Genomic DNA, 5,614 nt, shown 5'->3' with positions numbered 1-5,614 from the left:
TAACATCAATAAGTCATTTCCACAGTCAAGCGCACCGTTGAAGCCAGGCAGGCTGCTTTTTACCCATGCAGTTACTAGAATGCTGTCACCTAGTGGCGTTTAATAGGTAGTGTAATGTACAGTATAATGTCTAGTGAATTAACAGCTATTAAATGACACCTATGCAAAATTATGAAATTTACCACTCTCACTTACTGACATATTTTAAGATGTGTAGCGAAGCCTTTTATCCCCAAAGCTGTCCTCTTCTGAAGCGGTGGGCGAGGGGCGGGTCATCATGCCCATGTGGAAAATCAGTGAGTTAAACAAATAATAATATATGACAAATGCTTGCCAAGTTTAATGAAATTAACCTATTTTAAGATGTGTAGCGAAGCCTTTTTTCCCCCCAAAGCTGTCGCCTGTGAAGTGTTAGGTTAGGGTCGGATCACAGGCTGCATCATGCCCATGTGGACGACTGAATAATTGGATTAAACAAATAATAATAATTTAAAAAAAAACATCCAAGTTTTTTGCAATTAACTTTTTTTGAAAGATTTGTAGCTAAGCCTGCTTTAAAAAAAAGTACAAAGCTGTCCTCCATGAAGTGGTGGGTTAAGGGCAGTATCTTGCCCATGTGGACAACTGAGTCATTGAATTAAACAAATAATCCATCCATCCATTTTCTATACCGCTTCTTCCTCATTAGGGTCGCGGGGGCATGCTGGAGCCTATCCCAGCTGACTTCGGGCGACAGGCGGGGTACACCCTGGACTGGTCGCCAGCCAATCGCAGGGCACATATAGACAAACAACCATTCACACTCACATTCATACCTATGGACAATTTAGAGTCACCAATTAACCTCACCTGCATGTTTTTTGGAATGTGGGAGAAAACCCACGCACGCACGGGGAGAACATGCAAACTCCACACAGAAATGCCCAGGGGAGAATCAAACCCCAGTCTTCCCGATCTCCAAGCTGTTACTGTGTTGGCCAACGTGCTAACCACTAGACCACCGTGCGGCCCTAAACAAATAATAATAATTTAAAAAAAAACAACTAAAGTTTCATGCAGTTATCTTTTTTAAAGATGTGTAGCGATGTGTAGCGAAGATGTGTAGCGAAGCCTGGTTCAAAAAGGGGAAAAAAAATACAAATCTGTCTTCCTTGAAGTGGTGGGTCAGGGTTTGTATCATGCACATGTGGAAAATTGAATAATTAGTTAAACAATTAATATTAAAAAAAAATGCTGGCAAGGTTTGATGCAGTTAACTTATTTAAAGATGTGTAGCGAAGCCTGTTTTTTTTGTTGTTGTTTTTTTTACAAAGTTGTCTTTGGTGAAGTGGGGTGCTCGTGGCGGGTCATCATGCCCGTATGGAAAATTGATTCATTGAATTAAACAAATTAAAACCAAATCTTAGCCAAGTTTCATGCAATTAGCTTTTTTAAAGATGTGTAGCAAAGCCTGCTTTTTTTGTTTGTTTGTGACATAGTTGTGCTTCGCAAAGTTGTGTGCCCGGGGCAGGTCATCATCCCCATAAGTAATAATCCTCATAAATTGAATCATTGAATTAAATAAATAATAATAAATAAACAAATCCAGGCCAAGTTTCATGAAATTAACTTTTTTTAATGTGTAGCGAAGCCTGCTTTTTTTTTTGCATTTCTTTCTTACAAAGCTGTTTTCTGTAAAGTGGTGCGAGGGATGGGAAGAGCACTGCAAGTAAACGAAACAAAGTAAATACATCTTGTATTGATTTGTAATCATTGAATGAAATTGCGTCGTTATTAATATGCCGTGTTGAAAACATATTATGTATGTTTTCATCAGCAGGCGGCTTGTTCGCTAACACCAGTAGCAGGTGTGTCCCCGCATGCTCCACATCTCCACGCCGGCGCAGCCACAGCAGCTCACGGTGCTAAGCAGAGCGCTCATTATTTATTGATCGGGACATTATCATGCGGCATGTTGATGCCTTGATGTTGGACTGCGGCTCGCTGTGCAAGCACCGTGCCCGAGTTAAGCTGTTCCCTCCCGCAGATCGCGTTAAGATGTCACGGCTTTGTTTTGCGGCCTTGAGGACTCTTTTAGATGTTGAGTGGGTGTGTTTGCACACCAAAGCAGATACAAGCTACAGCGATATTCCAGCTTTATGTTTGCAACGCTTGCTTAGTTAAAGTTTGAGAGACCTTGGTCATCCACAATTTGCAAGGGTTCCTTTTCAGTCGTACAAAATATTGATATCATAATGTGTTGCATCATCGTTTTTTTTGGTACAGCATCAAATATTAACTGTCCGTATGGAAACAAGAACCATACTGATGTTGAATAGTAGCCAATCAAAGAGGCATAAAGTGGCTGTGGTACAAAGGATGGTATTACAAAATATCAATATCATAACATATAATTATCTCTTACGATACTGTACAGTATCATTATACCACTACTGCATGTATGGCATGGCAAGAACCATACTGATTTTGAACAGTATCCAATCAAAGAGGCTTAAAGCAGCTCGGGTGCAAATTGTGGTACAAAATATTGATATTGCAACGCATGATATCATTATTTGTTACGCTACAGTATCGATGTACCAGTATCAGATATATACTCTGTATGGCAGAGCAAGTACCATGCTGATGTTGGATGATATCCAAACAAAGACAAAATGTGGTGGTACAAAATATCGATATCGCAATGTATTGCATTATTATTTATTACAATACCGTATCAATATGTCTGTATCAAATATCTACTGTACAAAAGCAAGAGCCATACCGATGTTGAATGATATCCAATCAAAGACACTTAAAGCAGCTTGGGTGCAAAATGTGGTGGTACAAAATATCAATATTGCAATGCATCATATCATTATTTGTTACGATACGGTGTCGATATGCCAGCATCAAATACAGTATCTACTGAATGAATGAAAAAGCAAGAACCATACTGACGTTGAACAATATCCAATCAAAGATGCTTAAGGTATCTTGGGTGAAAAATGTGGTGGTACAAAATATTGATATTGCATCATTATTTCTTACATTACAGTATCAATATACCGGTATCAGATATCTACTGCATGCATGGCGAAAGCAAGAACCATAGTGATGTTGAACGATATCCAGTCAAAGACACTTAAATCAGCTGGGTTGCAAAATGTGGTGGTACAACATATTGATATTGCAATACATCATATCATTATTTGTTACGATACGGTATCGGTTTGCCGGCATCAAATATCTACTGCATGTATGGCAAAAGCAAGAACCATACTGATGTTGACCGATATCCAATCAAAGAGGCTTAAGGTATCTTGGGTGCAAAATGTGGCGGTATAAAATATTGATATCGCATCATTATTTCTTACACTGCAGTAATGATATACCAGTATCAGACATCTACTTTATGAGTGGCAGAGCAAGAACCATACTGATGTTGAATATCCATACAAAGAGGCTTAAAGCAGCTGGGGTGCAAAATGTGGTTGTACAAAATATCGATATTGCAATTTATCATATCATTATTTGTTACGATACGGTATCGATATGCCGGCATCAGGTATCTACTGCATGTATGGCACAGAAAGAACCATAACTAACATAAGATTTTGAACGGTATCCAGTCAAAGAGGCTTAAAGTAGCTGAGGTACAAAAAAATAATATCACTATGTATCATATCTCTAATTATAGTATCAGTACACTAGCATCTAGTACCTGGGGTACAAAATATTGTAATATATGGTATCGTTTGCTCTTAATATACAGTACAGTATGGATACACCAGAGTGAAACATTACAGGATACTACTGTCTGCTGTTAAAGCAACATTTTTGTTTACTCTGCGTTTCAGATCTATACATTTTCTGTCTTATGCTACACGCACTAGGTATCATAATTATCACACACTGGTGATATTATTGTTATGATTGGTAACATAATGTGATAATACTGTTTTATTATGGTTGGTTTTGTTATTGTTAATAGTCCCAATGATCCAACAACTATAATGTTTTGTTTAGTATATGCATTTTGTGTGGAAGGTCCTCCACAGCAAATGGTCCAGACACCAGGTTTCTATAGTTTTAGGCTGAGTTGTAATAAAGACGTACTGGATGTCGTAATTATCTCAGCTGGAGCACACGTTGGGAATCCATCTGTCGCGTATGCAGATACCGTGAACTAGCTTGGAGCGAAGTTCCCCGCAGGATGCAGGCGACATATGAACGTCCACAATGCATATGCATGCTTGTCAACCAGGCACAGCAGCCTCACCTTGTGGGAAGCATGGCACCCAGTAGATTTCCATTTCACACACACACACACACACACACACACACACACAGAGTCCCCCAGAGGGTGATAGATCTCCACAAGCGCTCTCCTCTGTCAGGCTGTAATAAGGCTTTCCATTGGTTCAGCCTTCGTCTATCTGCACCCTGATCTATCAAGGCGGTGGCCAAGGTGTCACAACCTATTAACCGGGCAACCCAGAGGCCGCTTCCATTGATATTAAAGCTGCACTCTTTGTTCCAGATAAACTTCATCTCGGAGACAATGCTGCTGAAGACACACACACACACCCCGCACAAGGAGAAACCCGGGTGGACAAATTGTACGGATGGGATGATGGATGACACGGTCCTTCAGTGTGACACAGCGGCGCGATGAAGAAAGACGAGAAAGAAAATAGAGCATGTATGTAAGAACACATGACAGAACCACAGATTTGATGCATCCTAAGAATCACAAAACTAGGCTTTTAAGACTTGTTTTTGTATTAACTTACTCATATTGCATCATGCATGTTTTTATTTTTATTACATTTTTTGCTTGGATTTATTTTGTTTATATGGTTTTTTTTACATTTTTAATTGATTTAATGTTGTATTTTATTTTATTTTTACTTGTATTTATTATTTTTTTAATTTTGTTTTTATTTTATTTTTACTTGTATTTATTTTATTTTTAGTGTTTATGATTTAAAAAAATGTTTAAATGTTTTTTTTAATTTAGTAATTAACTTCTATTTATTTCTTTTTTTTATTTTTTCATGAATTTTTATTTTTATTTTTTAGTTGTTTTTATTTTACTTAGTTTGTCTTGTATTTATTTAATTTTAATGGTTATTTATTTTAAATTTTTTTATGTTTTTGAATTCAATTTTTACTTGTATTTATTTCATGTTTATGTTTAAAAATTTGTTTTACTTATTTAATGTTTTGATTTTTGTTTTATTTTGACTACTATTTATTTATGCATTTTTAAATATTTTTTTATTTATTTAGTGTTTTGTGTATTTATTTTGGTTTTATCTCATCAAAATCAAATTTCTTGGTGAGTTTTTTGCGGGTTTGTATATTTTTTTTTAATAAAAAAATAATAATTACAATGATATTGATAAAAGTAACATGATACAATATTATATACGTTATGTCAATCATTTCCATAGGTTTTTGTCCAGTACCTATTCTTTGGTGCCAATGTCAGCGTTACAGATGCCATGCCTGCTGTGCACGGAGGCGTGTGTGGCGGTAAAGACGTCTGTGTATGTGACGGTATCAGTCAGAGTAAAGATCATTTTACAGGACACAGTGATTGCTATGTCAGTGGACAATACACTTGTTG

The sequence above is a fragment of the Dunckerocampus dactyliophorus genome, chromosome 11, assembly GCF_027744805.1.
Source record: "Dunckerocampus dactyliophorus isolate RoL2022-P2 chromosome 11, RoL_Ddac_1.1, whole genome shotgun sequence".
Lineage (NCBI taxonomy): Eukaryota > Metazoa > Chordata > Actinopteri > Syngnathiformes > Syngnathidae > Dunckerocampus > Dunckerocampus dactyliophorus.
Note: the sequence above shows the minus strand (reverse complement) of the source record.